The sequence below is a fragment of the Peromyscus leucopus genome, chromosome 6 (genome assembly GCF_004664715.2).
Source record: "Peromyscus leucopus breed LL Stock chromosome 6, UCI_PerLeu_2.1, whole genome shotgun sequence".
Lineage (NCBI taxonomy): Eukaryota > Metazoa > Chordata > Mammalia > Rodentia > Cricetidae > Peromyscus > Peromyscus leucopus.
Genome location: NC_051068.1, coordinates 33,426,899 through 33,450,904, shown reverse-complemented (window position 1 = coordinate 33,450,904; position 24,006 = coordinate 33,426,899). Strand labels below are relative to the sequence as shown.

General features: G+C 41.6%; 1 non-coding gene across 1 annotated transcript; it reads left to right on the top strand.

Moving 5' to 3' along the window:
* Positions 1–17,913: 17,913 nt before the first annotated feature.
* On the top strand, positions 17,914–17,986 carry Trnak-cuu. Its single transcript has one exon. It is a non-coding gene; the product is annotated as a tRNA-Lys (tRNA).
* Positions 17,987–24,006: the final 6,020 nt, after the last annotated feature.

Genomic DNA, 24,006 nt, shown 5'->3' with positions numbered 1-24,006 from the left:
CTGGTTCTCTGGCAAAACTCATTCGAAATGTAAAAGCTGTTATTGAGAGCATATTGTGATGATACATCATGTCAATATTTGTTTGGCTGCCTAGCAGGTTTAATAAATCAGTTCTTAAGCATACAGTTTCCAGTTGATGGGTTGTTTTAGAAACGAGCTATGGCATGTTTGTTGTCAGGACCACACACATTTTGACAAGTATCGACATGCTGGAGTCTCTGGATTTTTTTATTTTGGTTTTCTAAGATAAATATACGGACAGATTAAGGCTTTTTCAGTCTTTACATGTCCACATTGTGGAAGGATGGAACAAGGAGTTGGAGGTAAATTACTCAAGTGGTAGCAGGGATGTCGTCTCAGGTCTGTGCTTAGCTACATCCATCCAAACAGACGTAGTTTCTCAGGACATTGGAAAAAGAAGGTTTGGGGGCTGGGGAATTGTGCACAAGTGGCAGCCAAACCTTCAGAAAGATTTAGTGGTCTTGAACTTCCCCAACCCTACTGTTTGAATTGCAGTACGGCGTAAGTGAGGAGAGAGGGTGAGAGCTCGTCGTCGTCGTCGTCGTCGTCGGAGGGTTGAAGACTGAGCTTTGAGTGTGTCTCAGTCTGGAAAGAATATGCCCCATGATCTTGATGTAATTTTTAAGTGGAGCCAGCTTTTACCTGTGAGAGTGAGTACAGGGCCTGTGTTTCCGAGTGGTATTCATTCCTAGTGGGACTCTCTAAAATGTAATCTATCTCGTTTTTCTTTGGTTATAATTTTTTAAATCTTTATTTTTAAAACAATATATCCCTAATATTTTAATAAAGTAAGCAGGATTTGAAAACATGGCACCCTTGCTATAAACAAAGAAAAAATTGTAAAATATAAACTTCTGACCAGCTCCTGTGTCTTCTGCTTCCTACCCTCCCTCCCAGCCCAATGACATGAAAGAAGCCTCTTGCTGTAGGAAGCTGCTGAGGACTTTCCCAGAGTGCACTTGGTTTGTCCCTTCTGGTGGTGCATTTTGCAGTCAGCTGTATCAGCATTGGGCTTCACAGCCTCAACAGGCTGTCCGAACAGCCTTGGAGTTTCTATCTTTGTCAGATGAATCTTTAAAAAAAATTTTAACGTGTGTTATATCTTCCTGCATGCATGTATGTATACCATATGCCTGCATGGTGCCACTGGAGGCCAGGAAAATGCATCAGATCCCCTGGAACTGGAGTTACAGATGGTTGTGAGCTATCATGTGTGTTCTGAGGCTCGAACCCAGGTCCCCTGGAAAAGTAGCCAGTGCTCTTCACCATTGAGCCATCTCTCTAGTCCCTGCCTAGTATCTTTTTAAACCCTAACTCTAATGCCTGTCCTCACACACTGTTGTTTTCCCTGGCTACCATCTTGTATGGAAGATTCAAATTGACCTGTGCAACCACAGGGATTGAAGAGCATCCTTGACTTAAGTGCATCTATACCCAGAAGATCCTTCTGGAGCCTCGGCATGTGGAGACCACTTGCCAGAATCTCAAGAGGCAACAAAATGTGCAGGACCTTCTGTCAGGGTAATGAGTACCCCCATGCTCAGATAACTCACATCTTGGTGAAATGGATTAACATTCATTTTTGTAGGACCATGCAGTCATAGTCAAGTCAGGGTGACAGAGTGTTTGTCCCAGGGATTGAAGGACCACTGAGGGTAGTGGGAATGGTTTGGGAAGGAGCTTGAAAAGGCGTGTAGAAAAGCATTCATATGTGGTAATGATACCGCTGCATTCTTATGTATGTACACTGTCTGCTAGCATTGCAGTGGCATGAATGTGCCCCTGCCTTTTCAGGGTTTGTGGGGTAGAGAGAGAACAGTGAGGAACAGTATAATGTCAAATGCTGTGGTTTTGAAGAGTTAGGGTGTATCTTTTATTTTATATGAGAGATTTTTAATATAGATGAGAAACACACCTGTCTATAGATAATAAGTGCCCTCCTCTCACTGTGGGTGACTGTGGTGTTTCAGAAATGCAAAGGAGATACAAGCTACTTTACAGGAAAACTTCTTTTGGTATGACCAGGTATGTGTATAAACTGTCTTCCGGCACGGCAGTGTGGCTTGACTGTCCATAACAATATAGAGTGAATTCAGAGGATGTAAAGGGGCCAGTGGAAGTGGAAGGCAGTTGGTGAGTTAAGTCTGGGTCTGTAAGAACAAAGGTGGCTGGTGGGACTAGTTAAAGGGGTTATGTTAACAAGAGACAATAATGAACTAGCCCAGGGTGTAAGTACAGCCAGCACTGCAGGACCACAGGGTCTGTGTCCCTGAACTTAACCAACCACAGATCACATTGCAATTACATGAACAGACTCTCCCCTGTACTCCCCAAACAGAGATGCGTAACTGCTGTTATAGAGCATTTATATTCTGTTAATGCCAGGAATCTGGACATGACTTAGAAAGTATACCAAGCAATGGGATTGGGATATCTACAAATACTTTCTACTTTTATATAAGGTATCTAACTGTTGGAGTCATCTAGAGCTGAACTATAGAAAAAGCAGCCAGCCAGCTAACAGAGAATTTAGGACATGGTTCGTAATATAATAAGTGACATTGTGACTATGGGGTCTCACTGTAGTTTGAGTTGAATGTCCTCTAGAAACTTATGTGACTGAACACTCCATCCCTAGACACTTAGACTGTATTGGAAGGGTGTGCAGGCTTTGGGACACAGGATCTAGCTGGTATACTGGATCATATACTAGGGGTGAGCATTTGAAGATTAAACCTGTTTCTGCTTCTAGCATGCATGTCCTGCTTCCTAGTCTAACTACCCTAGGATGACTCTGCCAGCACAGGTGGAACTTGCTGAAATCACCCTCCTGAACCATCAGCTGGAATACCTCCCCCCATTAAATGGCTTCTGTCCAGCACCTAGTCACAGCAGAGGAGACAGTAACTCAGACAGATCTCGAGAACTATTTGTATTTAAAGTGATGTATGAACACACTCACTCCTTAGTTGTTAACGGAGTTGGGACTTCTGGCAGACCTTAGTGAGGATTGGTGGATCACAGAATTGCCTTCTCACATGGATAGAGCTGATCAGTGGGAGAGTCACAGTGGATCACTGAAGGGAAGAGGCCGAAGTAGCTTTTATCATTTCTTCTTAGACGGGCAGGAGAAAGGATCACGGTATCATCTTTGCAGGTAAAGACATCCACATCCTAATAGATATCACCATCCGTGAAAACAAAGACAGAACACAGAAGACTTCAGTATCAGAAGTGAATTTAGATGCAAAAACTCCTTAGCAAAATTTGTCAAAGCATATCCATCAATGTATTTTTAAAAATCTATACTGTGACTAAGCAGATTTTACCCTGTGTGCAAGAATGACTCGATATTAAAAGTCAGTTTATATAATGCATAACAACAGGCTGACCAGAAGAAAATCTGTGGTCCTAGAAACTGACACTTAAAACACACTTTAAAATCATGATAACACTTATTCAAGATAATTAAAAAAAAAAAAAAAAACCTCTTAGGAAAGTTGGAATAGAGGGCCATTTCCTAAACCTGGTAAAAAGTAACTATAAAACCTTACAGTTGATATTAAACCACATAGATTATAGATGCTTTTTGCAAAATGTTTGCTCTTTGATACCTATTTAACTGACTACTGTAAATTCTGTCCAGTGAAACAAGGAAAGATGAAAAATAAAGCCGTTCGGTCTGGGAAGGAGAAAGCCAGTCCAGGATTCTGGGGTGATGGCAGGGGCTCCAGTTCCACCTCCTCTGTCACCTCCACCCTCTAGGATGCTGAAGGCAACCTTGGAATGAGCAGAGAGGGGATATAGAGCCAAAATGGGGGGAAGCATTTTAATGCTACTTACTGAGGACTCTTAAAACTGCCCACAGTGGGAAATCTTGCCGTTTTATAGATTGTCTCAGGGCTCTCTAACCTCTCCTGGGAAGATGTATTTGTTCTAGAAGGTTTTGCTTGTGAGCCTAGGCTTTAACAGCTGAGTCGTCTCTCCAGCCGGGTTCTAGAATGTTTTGACCAATATTCTAAGGTTTAGCCTAGTGATGGAAGGTGGCTAAAACTAGTTGCTGGTCTTCAGTGGTAAAGGAGCCCACATGCGGATGCAGGAATGGTAGTCGTCATAATCTCTCCTCTAGCCACTTGTTACATCAAAGAAAGACTGTTTATTCCCGGAGTGGCAGGACAGGTGTTGTTACTTAAATAATCTTTATTTCTTCTAATTTTTTTTATTGAGGATGAACCTGATATTCTGAGCCTTAAATATGAAGTCTCATCAAAATGACAGTCCCAGTATGTTTCTTCCTGAGAGAAGTACTACACTTGAGTACTAATACTTAATAGGCTTTTTACAATGTGCCAGGCTCTGTGCTGTTTTTTTCATCCATGTTTAATCTTCAGAACAATCTCTGAGTTCTATAATGTCTTTGCCAGTGCTACCCAGCTGCTCAGCAGCAAAGACATGACTCAGAGCTTGCCTAGATGAGCGCCGCCACGTTGCACTCTTGCTGATCCTTGGCCAGCTTCTCTGGTTGAGACCCCTCGGAAGTTAGCTTACTTGAGAATGCAGAAAGCTGCCGCCGCCCTCTTTGTCAGCCTCTCCCATGTATGTCTCCATTTCTCACTTCCTGACCTTCTCCTACTCTGTGACACTGCCATTCATCTGAAGCCCACGGGCAGAGGGGGGCAGTGAGAGAGACTGTGGTCACTCAAAGGCGGTGTTTTTGAGATGTCTCAGCTTTGTAGTTTTTACTATATGTAGCTGTAGCATTCAAGTGAGAAGTTGTTTGCCTTTCTGTCTTTCCAGTCTCTGGGCTGTTTTTTACAGGTAGAGCACTTAACAAGACACAAAGAGCTCTACCCAGCTTGTAAGAGCCTCTTCATTACCAAACACCATGAGCACCCAAAATTGTAAGCAGGAAGAGTCTTCTAAGGTAGTAGATAGAGCCTCCATAGTAAACAGGAAAGTGAAATAGCAGAGTCGATTTTAGGTTCAGCTTTGCTTGTTAAAGACATCTTAAAATAGCAGTCTTAACAAAAAAATCTGCCTCTAAAAGCTTTCTTTTGAGAAAATCTGGGCGGAAAAAAAAATCCTGTGGTAGGCCATTTATGAAAAGAACATCCAGCCTGCCTATCCAAATAATCACCATCTTCCTGTCCTGAGGTTCCCGGCCAAAGGTAACTGCATCTCAGCGCTGTGTTGGTAGCAGTCATCTGAATAAGCCGCTCTCAGAAGCCCCCTTGAGAGCAGTCCCCCAGGAATCCTCCAGTGAACCTCACAACTGTGATTTGTTCCAGACACTCTGAGCAAATTACATTCTTTCCTGAGCTCTAAACTTGATAATTAGATGAGTTCAGTTAAAGTTAAAAATACAGTGAAGTAGAACATGTCCATGTGCCAGTGGTTGACAGAGCGAGGGAATTTCAAAGACCGGACTCAGGTTTTGGATCTCTCTCTCTCTCTCTCTCTCTCTCTCTCTCTCTCTCTCTCTCTCTCTCTCTCTCTCTCTCTCTCTCTGTGTGTGTGTGTGTGTGTGTGTGTGTGTGTTTATGTTTACAAAGAGGCATCTTCCTTCTCTAGTATAATCTGTTGGTATATTACTTTGTGGATCTTTAAAAAGGAAAAATGAAGTACACATCAAGAAACCGGTAGAAGTGGGATTTAACCTCATGTTTATTTGACACGATACTTATATTATTTCCCCTCAATCACAGAGGGGAAGGCACAGAGATGCTTGCCATGTGACAAAAGAATTTTTTAATTTATCCTTAGGTGTAACAGTCAGGGTAGGTTAGTATAATAAAACACTATATAAAGTGGATGCCTTAGTACATTTTATTGCATTTATTTATTTATGTGTATGCACCATGATGATGGTGATGTATGCGTGTGAGCACTCACATACATGTTACATGATGTATATGTGTGTGGAGTTGGTTCAGTCCATTCACCATTTTGTGAGTTATAGGTATCAAATTCAGGTCACCAGGCTTGTGTCTCTACCCACCGAGCTATTGCTCAGGCCCAGCAACAAATAGTCCTCAGTATTCTGTTGGCTGGTAAGTCCACAATCCATTCAGATTCTAGGCCATTCGATTCTGGAACGGTTCTTGGTTTGATGGGACTGTCCATCCATGGCAGAAAGCTGAGGGGTTGAAAGTCAGACCTCTGTTTCCTCTTAGAAGAGCACCAATCCCCTTCTGGATTACACTGGTTCTAGAATCTACATCTTCTAGCATCAGATTGAGGGGTAGGATGCCAGCCTAGGAATACAGTGGGTGGAAGAAACACATTCATCCATTTCATAAGGTCTTGCCATGTGTCCCAGTTTGGACTTGAGCTTACAATCTTTATGGCCTATCCCCCTACATGCTGGGATCACAGGCCTACACCACTGTGCTCCGCTGTGGAGCCTGGCTTACCAAGGCTAACTTCATGTGCTAGATTTCTGCTCTAGTCACTTGATCACTCCCCCAAAGGCATTGTTTAAACACTAGCACATTGGGAATTAAGTTCCAAACAGAAAATCTGGAAGAGGCACTAACATTCAAACTGGAACCCTAGTGGTTATGGTGATAAAGCCCAAAATAGGCCATCAGCATCCCTAGCCTGGCCTGTTATGGAATGTCCTCTGTGGTCCACACTGCTCATCTCGTAACGGGCAAACACCCACCATCCAGCTCACTAGTGAGTGAGTGGGTCGCCAGGCAAGCCCATCCTCTGCGTTCTCAAACAGTATGGGACCATCCCCCGCAGATAAGGCCTGGGTGAAAGATGCAGCTGCTTTGGTTATTCCTGTCACTTAACCTCTGAATACTTGGTCCGTAGGAAAAGGGACCTGGGAGGGCAGAAAATGTCAGAAAAGGAGCATCTTTGTTTCCCTCTAGCATACGTGTTGTTTGGCTTCCGAACACTGAATGAACGTTTTATCTTTAGCTCTTTGTTCTTATTTTTAAAGAAGAGACTTCCAGTCCACATTTTGCCTGCAACAAACCATTTGCTTTTGTTGTTTCTCATCTGCACTCTAGCCTGGCTCTCTCCTTGCTTCCCTTCCTTGGACGGTCCATGGAAGTCATTGGCATGTGGGATGGTTAGCCAAGAGCCGAGCCTGGCCTGGGTGTCTGTGTGTGAGCCTGGCAAAGTGCTACACTGCAGGAACCCAATCACACGGATTTCAGAGGCTTTGTCTGAGGGATGCCACAGCTCCAGCAAGCCAGCACACTCCTCTGCTCCCACCTTCTGCCAAGCAGCCTCTTTTGGAGACAGTTGGGAGAAAGACATCTGCAATCAAGAACACCAGAAAAGAGGGCATGTGTGCAGTGTGCATGTGTGCTCTGTGGGTTCAGAGTATGCAGAAGTGAACACGGAACTCAGTGATGTCATGGCTCTCCTCACCTCAGGGGAGCCACACAACAGGGAAATGTGTCATGCTCAGCACAGGTGTACTGGTTAGCTGTTGATTTGCCTGCTCCTCTCAGTGCATTGTGTGTGGTCAGAGCATGTGGTCTACATGTTCTGCATATAGTGTCATGCTTGCTCAGGAACAGGCACTGTATGTTGAACTGTGTGGATTCAGATCAATCCCAAACTTTTAAAGATTTGTTGTTGTGTTGTGTGTGTGTGTGTGTGTGTGTGTGTGTTTGTCTGCACTAATGTGGTTGCACCATGTATATGCAGTGTCCATAGAGGCCAAAAGGAGGTGTGAAATTCCCTGGACTGGAGTCACAGATGGTTGTGAACCTCTGTGTAGGTGCTGGGAAAAGGTCTGGGTCCTCTACAAGAACAGCCAGTGCTCTTAACCACTGAGCCATCTCTCCAATCCCTCAATACCAATTTTTAACATTAATTTTGAGGTATTACTCTCATCTTATTTTGCTGTTCCAGGACTTTTCCTCAAATGAGGTGAAAATGATTTTAACGTGGATAGTAGTTATAGTGCTAACAACAGCCTTGCATTTTGATGAGAAAAGGAGGCCACTTTGTTGATGAATATTCGTATCAAAGGAATTTGGATGGCTTGTATGTTTATTCAAACATGTTGAAACTCAAAAGAAATGGAAAGAAGAGAAAGGCTAGAATCCCAAACACACTAGAAACTAATTCAGTGAGGTACCGTATCCTCCATCCCAAGGCCAGTGATGAAGATTAGATTAGAATGCTGAGGGTTGACGAAGATGCATGTGTGATCCCCCTCACCCAGGGCAGAGGTGCGTGCGTGCCTACAGTGACACACTGTGTCAGCATGGCTGCTAAGCAGTGTTAGGTAAAATCAAATATTTTTCCACCCATCAGCTGCAGTTTGGGGTCCATGCCCACTAGAAGTGGTCAGAGACATCCAAACAGCTAGTTATCTTGGTGTTATTTGCAAAACCAAAAGAAAATCAATGTGGGTAACATAAATGTTCAACAGGAGAAATTCAGTTGTTTAAGTAGAGTATAGAAAAGATAACCACCCAAAAAATATCCATAAAATGGTATTGAATTAAGTTAAAATGGAATATAAGACAGCATATGTAATACTTAGCTTATTTCGCTAATATATATGTTTTAAATTTTTTACTAACTGGGTGAGTTTTATTTTTTATATTCAAGTTAAAAATGAGTATAACCCATCTGTGTGTGTTTGACCTTTAGTTTTAAAAGAGTTTCTCATATCAAATATTCAAACTAAGAAGAAGAAAAAAGGTCATGGGGAATATATTAAGATTTCAGAGACAGTAAATGTTTAATGCATTACTTCTAAATATTTATCCAGGAAGAAAAGGCCACATCCTCTCTTTTTTCCTTCAATTTCCAGAACAGATTCTAGCAATTCAAGTTTTTGTCAGCTCTCACATCATCTAGGAGTTAGGTTATGAGTCTTTTACAGCAACCTCCCCACCCCCACCTCCCCCTCAACCGGCTCCTCTGAGATCAGTTTTCTGTATGAGTCGCTTTTGTGTGTTGTCACCAAAGTCAAGGTTCGCCCAAGTGAGGGAGATTTTAGATTCAACAGGAGATGTGTTGGTGTTATAGTTACCAACTACAGTTTAAAAAAAGCAAAAACAAAAACAAACAAACAAACAAAAAACCTAAGGAGCAGAAGGCATGCAAGTGTTTAATAGTTTGCTACAGTTGCCCAGTGAGTCCTGGTCACCTCCAAGGAAGCGATACCAGAATTTATGTTCAGCGGCACCTGTCCTGTGCCTGTGCTGGGCTGGTTTTGTTTTGTCTCTTTAGTTTCTGGTCCAGAGATCCTGCCAGAGAGAAAATGGAATGCTTAGCTGCTGGAGTAATGCCTTGCCACCCAGCTTCATTGGGTGAGGTCCACTAGTGCCCATTCTTTCATGGCACATTGGAGTGGAAACAACCTGGTAGGCTGTCGATGCCACAATTCTACTCACACCTGTCACTGTGGCCACAGAGATGATGCTCTCCTGAATAATTTATAAGGAAAATATTTCTTTCAATAGTCACTCAGAGAATGGCGACAGTGTGAAAAATAACGCTTGCTTGATTCTGGGCTAAGGTTGAAAAAATACACTGTTGGGAAGACTCATCACATTCAACCCTATATCCTGGGACTAACCAGTTATTAAGGAAAACACTGGGAATGAGTAGCAAACCAAGTTCACTCTTCCAAGTATTGAACTGTAGTGAATGGAGAGAATGTCCACCCAAGTGCAGCCCTTGACTAAGGCGTTTTTATTAAGTTGTGCACAAAAGTAGTTACATTCTGACAATGGTGGGTTGCAAGCTTTGTCATTGGACTTTCTTGGACCACCAGCCCACATATAATGACATGGACTTCTTATTAATTGTGAAAGCTTGCCTTCAGCTTAGGCTTGTCCCCAACTAGCTCTTATAACTTAAATTAACCTGCTTCTATCAATCTACATCTGCCATGTGGCTTAGCTACCTCTCCTCTGTACTGCATGTACATCTGACTTCTGTGTGTCTCACTGGTGTATCCTCATCTTTCTTCTTCCCAGAGTTCTCTCTCTCCCTGATACCCCTGCCTAGCCTCTTCTTGCTTAGCTACTGGCCATTCAGCTCTTTATTAAGCCAATCAGAAGGCACCTTGGCAAAGACAACTTCACAGTGTAAACAAATATTCTGAATCAATAGCATAAAGCTTTAATTCCTCGTTCAAGTCCTATTGAGAGATCGAGACAGAATTAACTCAGAGAACCTACTGGACTCGAGTGGCTGTGGATTTCTTTTCCTTGTCTCCCCAGTGTTTTCACATAGAACTTCATAGGTCATAAAAATCAAATTTCTTTTGTAAAGATTAGTTTTGCTTCAGGGAATCTAATGTCCTCTTCTGACCTCTGTGGAACCCTAGACAGGTATGATGCACATAAACTCAGGCAAACACACACACACACACACACACACACACACACACACACACACACACTAAATTTAAAGTATTTTTTTTATAAAAGAATGCTAACAAGTGAACCAAAGGTGGAATTAGGTGCATTCTGAAATACTTTTGGCTAAATTATCCAGGAAATAAGTGTTAATGTTCAGAACCTTCTTACTTTGGGTCACCACAGAGTTGCCGTTTCATTTTTAGCTGCCCCCTTCCACGGCATTCTCTTCCTCTGTAATTAATGATTAACAAAAACTGCCCATTGAAGTGCTGGAAATCATAATCACTTGGTAGGTTTAATGCATTAGTGATTAACTCAGAGTCACCAATAATGTGCTGGTGTCACATTAAAGAACAAAATCAAAGCACTTTCTCTCGGTGTCTTTAATGAATACTGAGCCCAGATTTGGATTCTCTGTTCATTCTCACCGCTGTATCCTCCGTCTGTCTGTTGTGTGAATCTGAATCTGTGCCTGTCTAAAGGTTGTCTTGTGAATCTGTCCCTGTGTCTGCCTGTCCCTAACAAAGGGCTTTGCTCTCTCCTTTACTAAACAATACAGAAAGCATCACATGGAGAAGGAATTGAGCACATTACAGAAATCTTTAACATTTTACAAGGGATGAAGTCACTGACTCTAACTGACCCAGAAAACAAACAAACATTGTTTATCAAACAATATGTATATGTTGCCTTCAACATTTATGGTGCATAATCATTTATACTGTGCACCAGCCTATTTGCTGTTTCCAGAAAATAATTATCACAACACACATGCATTACTCTGGGTCAGGGCATGGATAGTACATAATTTAAGATTACTGTGATGCATTAGCTTAGACTGTAAAAATTGATTACATGGGTAATCCAAGGCAAGTAAGGTTAATTGTTACACTGTTTCCTCAAAGGCAGGTTAAAAAGACAGTCTGAGTACACAGTAGGACAGCAGTCTTAAATCTTAAGTAAGGTCAAGGAATATTATTAACATGACTGTGAGGTCCAGCGAAAGTTCTAGTTTCTTAGAATGTTAAGGATTTTTTTTTATCATATTGCATTGCCACAATTACTTATGAAGAATACAAATCTAATGTAGTTTATGGTAAATCATCTGAACAACAATTGAGCAAGAATCTTCTTAAATATGTTTGTACTAAGGGATGAAAACGTCAATAGATATTTTTTCTTAAATCAATCCCTCTGACATTTTTACTACAGTCCAATTGCTGCTATGAATTGCTGCATAATTTTTGTTGATGACTGACTTGGCTGCTGCTTCTGAATACTTCTACATATATTAAACCAATACCAAATAATGACGAGATAAACAACCTATTTGCATTTTTCGAGTACTGAAGCCTGCTCAGAGGCAGAGGGATTCAATTCTGTGGATACTTTTATTAGTCAGGATTTTAACTGACTGGAAAATAAATTGGAAACACTTTGAGTTAAACAAGATAACAGTTACTTCCTGCTGAAGTCTTATGTTTCTTTCTTTCTCAAATTCCTGGCTGTTGTATCATTTCACTAGTAGTCCATGACTTTACTGCTCCTACAGCATTTGCAAATCACTTCTTAATCGAAAGTGGCCAGCAAAGTTCCAGAAATTACCATCTGATTAGTGATAGAAAGAAAACGGAAGAACCTTGTTTGGGGCGCCCACTACTTGTTTTCTGACAAGATCGCTTAGACAGAAGGCCACAGCTGGAAGAAAATCAGATTTGAAAAGGTCCTGTGTTGGAGAGCCATATGCATAACTTAAAAGGGGGAATCCCGGGACTATGAAAGTGAGTGAGCCAGGCATGGGGGTGGCGAATGCCTTTCATCTCAGTACTTTAGAGGCAGAGGCAAATGGATCTCTGTGTGTTCAAGGCCTCCAAGTTCAACTTGGTCTGCATATCAAGTTGCAGGACAGCCAGGGCTCCATGGCTAGACCCTGTCTCAAAACACCGAAATCTGAAAGCAATTAAAAAAAATGAACAAGATTGAGTCCATGTAAAGGACCCACTTCCAGTATCTAGAATTAGCATGTGATGTCTTGAGAATGATGGCGCTGGCTGGACTCCAGGCCTTATGGTATAATTGCAGTATGCCTCCAGATGAGTACAGGGAAAAGAGTCTGTGTACAGCCTTCATGCTCACCATGTAGACCAAGTTCCTTCCCACTTGCTGTCATTTTGTCAGAATTTCTTAGCTGTAATCTTTAGAGAAATATCACTCACAGTTCCATCCTGAAAGAGTGGCCTGTGCCAAAATTTTCTCCATGCAGCTAAACTCCAAAATTATTTCCCTTAGTGTCTTCAAGTCTGATAGTTAACTGTCTTCTTTGTAAGAAGGAACTACAAACATTAGAGATTATCTATGAAATAATGTATCTTCTTCCACCCAGTGGAAGGTTTATGGTCGAGAGACTTGGGTATTTTTTAAGGAATAATATATCTACAAAACAACTCCTGCACCTAAGCTTAGTTCAGAGACCATTACAGAAAAGGGGGGTGTGTGGATTGTTAGAGTTGGAGGACCAAGGAGGTTTCTGTGAAATTGTGTCTCCTAGAAATGTCAGAGTCCATAAAGTCTCACCAAAATGAATGCCTATACATAGAGCTGAGCAAGGACAACATTAGACATTCTAGAGTGAGTGGGGGCGAAAAGTCACAGGACTTCAACCCTGCACAAAGAACTCTGGGCAATGAAGGAATGCTAGGAGTGGGAGAAACAGTCTTCCCCAGGGGATACCAAATGGCCAGCTTGGATAACATGCATGCAAGAACATTATACAGACTGGGCAGGTTGTACTTAGGAATATATATGTATACACAATGTGAAACAATATATTGTTTTATATATATATATATGTATATATATATTACATTAATATATTCATGTAATATGTAACAACAATTAATTTTTTAAAAGAGTACATGAACTTGAAAGAGAGAAATAAGAGAGGGTTTGGAGAGGGAAGGGGAGGAGGAAATGATGTTATTACATTGTAATCTTGTGGTGGTATTGTATTCTCCAAAATACTGTGCACCCTAATAAACTTATCTGGGGTCAGAGAACAGAATAGCCACTAGCTATAGAGGCCAGAAAACAGTGGCACACACACCTTTAATCCTAGCATTCCAAAGACAGAAATCCACCTGGATCTCTGTGAGTTCAAGGCCACACTGGAAACAGCTAGGCATGGTGACTCACGCCTTTAATCCCAGGAAGTGATGGCAGAAAGCAGAAAGGTATTTAAGGAGTGAGGATGAGGAACTAGATGCTGGGTAAGGTTTTAGGCTTCTAGCAGCAGTTCAACTGAGAGGCATCCAGTCTGAGGAAACAGGATCAGCCGAGGAATTGGCAAGGTGAGGAAGCTGTGGCTTGTTCTGCTTCTCTGATCTTTCAGCGTTCACCCGGATACCTGGTTTGCTTTTATCAATAAGACCTTTTAAGATTCGTGCTACATAATCTCAAAAATAAAATGTATAAAAATGAAAAAGGAATAAATGTCATTTATAGGGGAAACTAACCCCAAAGCCATGAAAGAGTTTCATCCTGGATCTGCCATCGTCATCTTTTAGATCCACCTCAGGAATCAAGACTAAGGTAGCCAAGACTAGGGTTTGTAGTTCAGTAGAACTCTTTCTCTAAGAGAGGGACGACTTCCTGGTCATTTTAATATTAAGATGTATAAAATATTGATTCTGAGCTTGGAATAGTTTCCTCTGTGGAAGACTGAAAGCAGAAATCTGTCTGCAGGATTTAGTAGAGTCACGTGGAAATGATTGCACATCTCCATTGATGCTTTCAGGCTGGGGGGCCCAGAAATCAAACAGCAAATATTGAAGGAATTAAAAGGCTTGATTGATGGGGTGGGGTGTGCTTTATTTCCATGCAGTTGGCAGAGCATAGAGAATTGAAATGGGGAAATACCTAAATGCCTGTTTCTGGACATGCAGAGACAATAAGGAAATAAAGTATGTCTCTTGGCTCAGAGTTATAGGTGCCATGAATCTGAAGAGGAGAAACAGATTGCAAAGTGCAGCGCTTTATATGAACCCCACAGCCCCCACAGCTTAGGAAGCATGAGAAGCACACAGAGGGCTTGTTGAAACATAGACACACGGCCACATACCAGTGTGTCTGTCTCACCACACCTGGCAGAGGTTTAAAGCTGGCTTTTTCCATAAGCCTGTGGGTGATGTTGATGGGGACAGTCTGGGACTGCATGTTCAAACCACTATAGTACAGAGCTTTCATTTAAACCAAAGTTCTTCCCATCCAAGCAGTGCTGTGACTCTGTTACATCCTTAGAAAGGATGTGTGACCTTTAGAGGCTGCCCACATCTCTGACATGATGGGCTGACAGCAGTGTCCAGTTCATCCAAGTACTTAATCTGTAGCTATCCATACAGCCAAATTCTGGAAAGTCTGAAGAGTCAATAAATTAACATTTGGATTGATTTTGATTGACTTAGCATTCTGTTTCAATCCAATCTCATCTCATCTCGTAGACGCAGTCTTACTTTCTGGTAACAATTTTCAAATTGAGAAGGCACCTCCTCCTACTTGAAATGATAGAAGGTAGGTGACGCTATTACTTTAGGGGATACCACCGCCGTGTCCTACTGGTTCCCACTGCATTTGGGTGTTTCTGATCTGTGTCATTAACTGTTTATCACTTGACATGTCACCCACATCTCTCTTGTTGATCACCTCTGTGATTTTCAGCCAAGGAGTTTAACGTGTTACACATCCAATCACTCCAGATTGGACAGAGCTAGAGTGACTCTATACTTCTAACTTATCATGATTGATTTAAATAGCCAGAGTTCAGGTGACGTTTCAATTTCCCAAACCATGGTAGGGAAAGTTAATAAAATAAGAAGAAATGCTGTAAATAAGGGGAGCTGGAGAGATGACTCAGCATATGTTGCTCTTGCAGAGGACCTGGCTTCAGTTCCCAGCTCCTACATAGCAGCCCCTGTAACTCTAGTTGTAGGGAATCTGGTGGCCCCTTCTGTCCCTCTGAGCACCAGGCATGCATGTGGTCCACATATGTGCACATAGGCTAACACTCATATAAGTAAAGTAGAATTAATAAATCTTACAAAATAAACAGTTGTGTATAGTTAGATCAGTGTTATGAGTCTCTCAGGCCCCTTATATGATGGGAAAGAAAATAGCAAAAGTCTAGAAAATAGAAAAAGTCTGGTCTTGCAGAATGTGCCACATGTTTTCCAAGTAGTCTTAGAAACAACAGAAATTGAGTACAAGAAATGGATTTGTTGCACCTCAGTAATTCATAAAGTTTGAGATATGGTTTAATTAAAATCAAAATCATTAAGTGGGAAGAAAGGGAGGGGGAGAGAGAGAGGGAGAGAGAGAGAGAGATATTCTGTTTTTATACAAGCTTTTCTTTGCATTAGCTACTTCACATCAAATTATTACAGACTAAAGACTCAATTATTTCTCATTTAAAAGGCTTATATTTTTGTGCCTCAAGACAAACAGTGTCTCAGGTGTTGCTACTGATGTGCAGAACCATTAGCCTCAAAAGCATCTTTGAGATAAAAGCATGATACTGTATTATGCATGATGAAAAGGAAAATGAAAATTTCAAAGGGAACAGGGTTGAAATCCGACTCTAAAACTGACTTTACTTCACACACACACACACAAATCACTCTTAAAAAACAGGAAGGCAGGCACAATTCTCTGTGCCAGATTCCAATTATGTGCCAGTGTGCTCAAATAAACACTGAATTTTGGAAATTTGATGATGTAAGGTGGAGAGTTGGAGGTGACTCCAGTGTGCTGTGGCTCTGTTAATATCTAAGGTAATTGTTCAGGACGGCCAGTAGATGACAAATGTAGTAGTGATAATATTCATTAGTAATAATTCACCAAATCCCAAGGTACTGAAACCCAGGGTTGTGACTAGTAAAATCCCTTTCATTCCCTGATGTATTGTAACGAGTACAAATCCCAGCCCACAACTCACCCAGGCCTTGCTGAGCGTTTGTCTATAGGTTTGAAGATGTGAAACTGGCCGGTGTGGTTGACACAGCACAAGGGGCAGGCAAGTAGTCACAAATGTGACAAGAAGTACCACCCCCTCCGCCACCACCGCCTCCCTGAGATTGAGAAGGCGCCTCCTCCTACCCTAAATGGCAGACAGGTGAAGTATTGCTTCAGGGGATGCCGCTGTCATATCCTGCTGGACCCACTGCGTATGGGTGGTTCTGACGTGTGTCACCATTGCTTATCACTTATGTGTCATTTCTCTTACTTAAAATAAAGTTTGTTTTAAATTTTAGGACAACTTTTTTGAATTAACCAAATGATGGAGAAGACAGATTTTAGGGTCCTTGTGTACCCACCATTTAACAGATTCCTTTCTGGTACATGTGCCAATGTTAATGGAGTGATACTGACACAATGTTATTAACTAAAGTACGTACTTTAGTTGGATTTCCTTAATTTCCCCAGATGTCCTCCACCTATCCCCAGAATCCCACTGAGGACCCCACATAAGATTTATGTATCCTGTCCTCCCAGGCTCCTATGGGGCTGTGACAGTTTTCTACTTTGTCCTTGACAGTTTTGAGGAACACTGATCTAATATTTTGTGTTACTTTCCCAAGTAGATAAAATTTATCACTATTAAATGAAGACTAAGGGTTTCTTTGGGGGAGGTCACCGAGGTAACAGGCTATTTCTACACTATCATGGGCAGGGCACACTGTCAGCATGACTTCCCGGGGTTAATGTTGACTTAGATCAGTCATTGAGACTCTGTCTGTCAGCTTTGTCACTATGAAGTTGTTTCCCTCACATCTCCTTTCCACACTCTTTGGTGAGAAATCATGATTAACAAATAACTAACAAATGGTTAATAAGTAAACTAAGTGTGTTAACCTACTCTTAACAAATATAACAACTTGTGAATGTTGATTGAAATGGTTGTCTTTTTCATGACTTACAGAGGAAGGTAGAATTTAACTCTTTCCACAAATGATAATTTGTAAGTCTGAACTAGGACCTTGTGGTGAAGTTGTGGCCGCCTGCTTGTGGGACATGGAACCTTTAAGATGTGGGCTTGGTGGTAAAGAGTTAGGTTATCTGGGGCAGTGGACTTGAAGAGAGTGTTAGACTTAGTCCCTTCCTCTGTACCCCTACTTCTCTCTTATCTCACTTCCTGGCTGCCGTGAGGTGAGCAGCCTTCCTCCTTCCTGCCTTCCTGCCATGACACACTGAGCTGTTACAGTCTCAAGAGACAGAGTCAGGTGGCCACAGACTGAAACTCCTGAAGTCATGAGTCCCAATATCCCCTCAGATCTTTTGTCACAGTGAGGGGAAGCTGACTGTGATTTCCCAATGATTTGGGGGCAATGATTTCCATTCATGAAACCGAATCTTAGTGCAGCTGCATAGAGAGGTGGTCATTGTTTCCAGGCATCCAGTTCTTTGTAATACACACAAAAATAAAACAGACAACTGTGGTGGTAATCTAATTATACTGAAATGTGATTTTGATTGTATGTTAATAAATAAAGTTGCCCGGCTAGCTCAGTCGGTAGAGCATGAGACTCTTAATCTCAGGGTCGTGGGTTCGTGCCCCACGTTGGGCGCCAGATATAGATGTAACCAACTGTTTTATTAAATAAGAAACACAGAAACAATGCGAAAGAGAAAGCCGAGAGGTCAGAGCTCAGAGCCAAAATCTCACCCTTCCGCCTGCGGTGTCCCAGCCTCCCGAATGAGAGCCCTATTTTCTGTCTGTTCGTCTATTTAAAGAGACAGAACAAGCCACAGCTATCTCACCTCACCAGTTCCTCAGCTGGTCCTGTTTCCTCAGACTGGAAGCTTCTGTGTCCTCATCCCAATAGCTCTCAGCTGAACTGTGTTGCTCCAAAGCCTGAAAGCTTAACCAGCCAAATGCTTCTAGTTTCTGGTCCTCACGACTTATATATCTTTTTGCTTTCTACCACCACTCCCTGGGATTAAAGGCTGGCTTTCTGGGATTAAAGGAGTGTGTCACCACCGCCACACTCTTGCTATGGCTCTAATAGCTCTGACCCCTGGGCAACTTTATTTATTAACATACAATCAAAATCACATTTCAGTATAATTAGATTACCACCACAGACAACCACAAAAACAGAGCTGATACATCAGAGACCATAAGAAAAAATACTCACCCTTTTTAAAAATTTTATGAACTTTATTATAAAAAACTTACAATAAAAAAATCACAAACCAAAATTAACCAGAACCAAAAATTATGCAACTCAGTGCACTGCTGTTCAATTACAGTAGCCATTCAGATTGGAAGCTGTGGAACTTCACATTGGATTTACAAATTCACTACAGAATGTATTTTATGCACTTATCCTCCACCAAAAATCTATAACAGAGTGAGAACTAGAAGAATAATTTGCTTTCTATTCTCTTTTCATAACTCATGTCCATCACCTTCATTTAGTCCTTCCTCATCCCCTAATATTTAGCTTTTCTTGTTCTATTTTCTACATGTTATTCTGTACCCACATGCACATTTATTTACACATATACACATTATTGGCTAGATTCTGGATGTGAGAGAAAACCTGAATTTTCTGAGATTGTGTGACTTCACTTAATATTATACATTCTAAATCCATCTACTTCCCTGAAATTTTTAAATTATTTTTCTTTAGAGTTCAATATATATATATTGATTATACACACACACACACACACACACACACACACACACACACACACACATCAGGATTTCTATTTCTGTGAAGAGACACCATGATCATAGCAAGTCTTATAAGGAAAACATTTAATTGGGGCTAGCTTACAGTTCAGAGGTTAGTCCATTGTCATTATGGCAGGGAGCATGGTGGCATGAAGCAGGAAGAGAGAGCCCCTATGCCTGTCTTGAGCATTTGAAATCTCAAAGTTCACCCCAGTGACACACTTCCTCCAACAAGGCCACACCCACTCCAACAAGGCCTCACCTTCAAGAGTGCCACTTCCTATGAGCTTATGAGGGCCAATTTCATTCAAACAATCACATACATACATACATACATACATACATACATACATACATCTAGGGCAACTAGGCTGATTTCATTCTTTTAAAGAAAGTCTCTCATCCTTTCCCTGAAAAAAGAATGATGAAAAATCCTACCACTCTCAGCACCCTCATGGAGTAATACTTTCCCGTTAAATTTTGTTAGTTGCCTTGGTACTCGCTAGAGTAAAGATCAGATTGTCACATCAGTCATGACAATGCACCTGAAATAAGGTAGTGTGGAGGTGAGGAGAGGAAAAAGATCAGTAACATATGCAAATATATGCACAATGAGGAACTATACATGCAGGTTAAATCTACGTCTTCCTGACAGGCTGCAAGGCAGTGATTTTCATTGATATCTTTATTCCTTTTGCCTTTTAACCTTGGCCATCCCCTCGGTGGATCCGAATTCAATCAGCTTGAGCTCAGATTTATTATTGAAGTAGCTAGGTCATTAAAGATAATCAATGCCATTTTGGGGGTGTTACATGGTCTCCTGCTTCCTATTGGACACTAAAGTACCGTGACACTTCCATCACACTCCTGGCTTCCTCTCTCCTGTAAGAGCAAACCCATTTTCTACTGATATTTGAGATTAATCAATGCTGAACCCTGTATAGAATGTTAAAGTATCCATGTGAAATGAGAAGAGTCTGGATGCCTGCACAGAGATTTCTGAAACCATGTATTCTGAATGTGAGATAAACAGCAGCAGCATATGTTGGTTGCTGGTTTAAGCACACAGACGCTGTAATGATGTGCATCATTTGGACAACTAAAGCTTACAACCAGCCCTTTGGCCCGGGTAGCACATCAGATGACTCTCAATGATGAGACCCATGACAAGGATGAAGAGTTCCAGGGAAGTTAGGTTGGCTCCCTCTATGGTATTAAAAAAAGTAGTTATTTTGTTTAAAGTAATGCTATGTGAGACAGAGTGAAAGGGAATTAATTAGCTAACATAAGTAAGAGTACTGGAAGCCTGATTGTACAGAGAATCCCAAGTGTTTAATGCAGTGGACATCATCTCTCACCCCCAGACAGAGGGATGTACCCCACTGCTGAGCTGGACACCCATGTGTGTGAGGGCCTAGTGTCCTGTCTATAACCATAGTGAACTCAGTCTTGGTAAAGGTAAGACATCTTGGATCTTCTAGTTCCTGGGACCCAGTGGCTGAACAATTAACTCTAGAACCTGCACCTGTGACAGAGCTGTCTCTTATTTTGTCATGTGCTCAGACACAGAAACCATCCAGTGGGTAAACAAGTCAATGGGGTCACATCCACAGCTTCTTTCCAGGCTTCAGTGAGGCTGGTCAAGCATTATACCATGTACTTGGTGGCTGGTTGTACAGGCGTGATGACTTGATTTCTACTCGAAAGAATTATGCCTTCGACCACCTGGACTGAGCCAAAGGCTCAAAACCGAGGGCCCTTAGGAATGCCATGGAGGCGGTAGCTGTAATGTCTTATGCAGAACAAGTCCCTGCCTTTGTCATACACACAGCTTGTCAAGTCACTGAGGGTATTCCGCTGCTGTCCTTCTCTCCAGTCTAATAGCCGTGCTAGCAGTGACGAGCAGAGCATCATACTGTGTGACAGGAAGTAAATACAAATGATCCCCGTGGGTTAGATTATGGCAGAGAGATAGGCCCCGGGTTGAAGCAACCGAAGTGTACTGAAGTGTCCCTCGGATGAAAACAGCATACTTCTGATGCAGTTTTCCTAATTCATAGAGGAGATTAATTTGTCAAAAAGCGGTAGTTATGCAACAGAGAGCAGGAGCAGGGCGGATTCACGCCAGTGAAGAAAGTGATTCGGTGCTCTTGGAGGCGCCACCTTAGTGCACAGCTGTCTCCTGTCATTACCTCAGACCCATTTGTCTTTACACAGGCCAAACGGGCAAGCTAAATGAGGATCTGTGGAAAAATCAGCACTCTAGAATCCTCCATACTTAATGGTTCACACAGGGACACTTTTGATTTACAGTTTATGGAGGCACATTATTCCCCAAGGCTTCTTTTTCTACAAAATAGCTCTAGCTTTTTGTTTTGAGAAATCACTTGGAGATTCAGTAATAATGACTGGACATATCCCAATGGTATGTTTAGAGTTATACTCTGAACATAAGATCCAGCAGACCTACTGTGAGGAAGACAGACTAAAGCTCCAGCTGACCATACACTGTCTCCAGCTGATGAATCGCTGTGGCCTTTGAGGCTCTTAGGAATTAAAGAACCAGTCTAGAGTCAGTATAAGGTCTGCATATTCCCCTAGGAGGCTGCAGAAGGAGGGTCCTCTTCCATAGCATATTGTGTAGTCTAAATGTTTTTCCTCAATGAAGCCACGCTGTCTTTCCATCTCCACGCAGGGTTCAGTTCTGGACCTGTACAATGCATCAACTGATGAGCATTTCAAACCTGAGACTTTGAACTGTAGTTGTCTCAAGTTAAATCTGTTAACTTAAGGGGCTTGCCTGGTCTCTTTAGCATAACAAATAAATCATTCCAGAACTATGCTGGAGCTGCTGTTCATGCTGACAACCACATCCACATTTCCTCGTGAGGTGAACCCTTACTCTCCAGCTTCTGCCGCTTTGGTAAGTCACCAGCACCACTGAAATCAAAAGATTCCTTTCTCTGAAGGCGTCTCCCACCACCTCTCCATCAGGGACAATTACAATGGTTACATTGGTGTGTTCTCAGGGCTTCTATGGAGGTAGACTCCTACCTAGCCTTAGTAAAACGTTAAGTAGTCAGTTCCCAGATCTCTGTATTTCTCAATCTTAAAAACCCCTTTCTATTGGTATCTCAAGTTCATTTTATAGTTCAGACCAAATCACAATCATGCCTGGTTCCTTGAACTAATATGCTGGATTTAGACTCTCTAGTTTGTTTGCCAAAGTCAAGGAAACTTGCCATATAATAGGCCTTCCTTCTTGGTTTGTTACAATCCATTTTCCCTGTAAAACACCCAGGTATCTGCAACTCTAACACCACACGCTTTCTGGGACAATACTGGAGGTGCTATGTCTGAGCAAGAAACGTGGGCAGCTGTTAGCACCAGCACTGAGCCCCCGTCACCTGCAGCAGCTGACTGTATGTCTCCTTGAGTAATACCGAGAAAAAGAATGGCTTCTGTGATTTTTGCTCCCTCACATACGAGGCTATTGTACTTGCGAAATGACATAAACAATAGCTTTTGAAAATGATTCAAAGATGCTTGAAAAGAAAAATCCATTCACCATGGGATGCAGGGTTGAAGTATTTGGCTTTGGGTAATGCATTATCCCAATTCTGTTTTTCTTTTGTTATTGCTTATTTCCCTGTCAGGGGCTGAAATAGCTGCATTGAAGTTTCTCACAGGGGTGGCTTCTGCTGATTTCCCTATGCAACAACTACTTCCTTTCTTTTTATTTCTGTTACATGTCTGTGGCCATGTTATTAGAGCACCATGCTATATTGTACACCTATCAACGTACAATGGCTCCCTTTGCCCCAACTTCCTGCTTTGATTTTTTTGTTTTGTTTCATATAATTCTTCCTATATCTTTTTGTTTTGCTTGTAGCTTATGATTCTTCCCATTTATTTTTTGTTTTGCATTTCAGTGCAGCTATATGGAAGAAGTTCAGAGTTGAATTCGATTTTTAAATACTCTATGATAGTATTGGCCTCTAAAGAAGGAAGCGTTGTCTGTTTCTATTTATTATCCTGGTTTATTTAAATAGATGCTTCTATCTTACTTAATTTGAAGAAGTAAATTATATAATATACTAAAATTATTCAAAAGAGAAATGAAAAATCTGTTATAGCAATCACATTACATTGTAATTTTGAGTGAGGGCAATTGCAATGCCTAAACAACATTAGGGGAAACAGAAAGCAAGAAATAGAGAATAAACGATCAATGCTTCTCCCTTCAAGCATTAGCACTGTTCAGATGGAGGGATACCCTCTGCCTTTCTCCGTCATGTTTGTCTGGCAGCGCTGAGCTCAGATACCCACAGTGTTTTACGCCATTTCATCATCATTATACCATGTAAGTGTTTCTCCGCAGCATTAACTCTCCACTGGGAATAGCCAGGTCAAACCCAAGGCCTCGTGTATATCAGACACGTGCCTTCCATCTGAGCTACACCCAGCCCTATAAACAGTAGCTTGCTCATTTATTTATTTATTTATTTATTTATTTATTTATTTATTTATTTATTTTTACTAACTTGTAGCTGATGACGATGTGAGTACTTTCCTGTCATTTATTATTGGAAATACAGTTTTCAAGGTATTTCAGTGATTTTTTTTTTTTTTTACTCCAGAAACAGCATTGTTCTTTCTAAAGCAGAAAAAGGGTTTTGTGTGTGGTTCCAAGAGTGCACCTAGGGTCTCATGCTTTCTATGCCTGGCCACGGGAAGTTCTGGGAAAGAGTGTTTGACATATCACGCATGGCTCTTTTTCAAGACTGCAAGCCAATTCATATTCCTAACATGGTGAACCTAAGGTCAAATATTAAACTCAGTTCTAAATGGAACAAAACTTCAGGCCCTCGTCCACTCTTTTGTCTCAATGCCCAGCCAGTATCT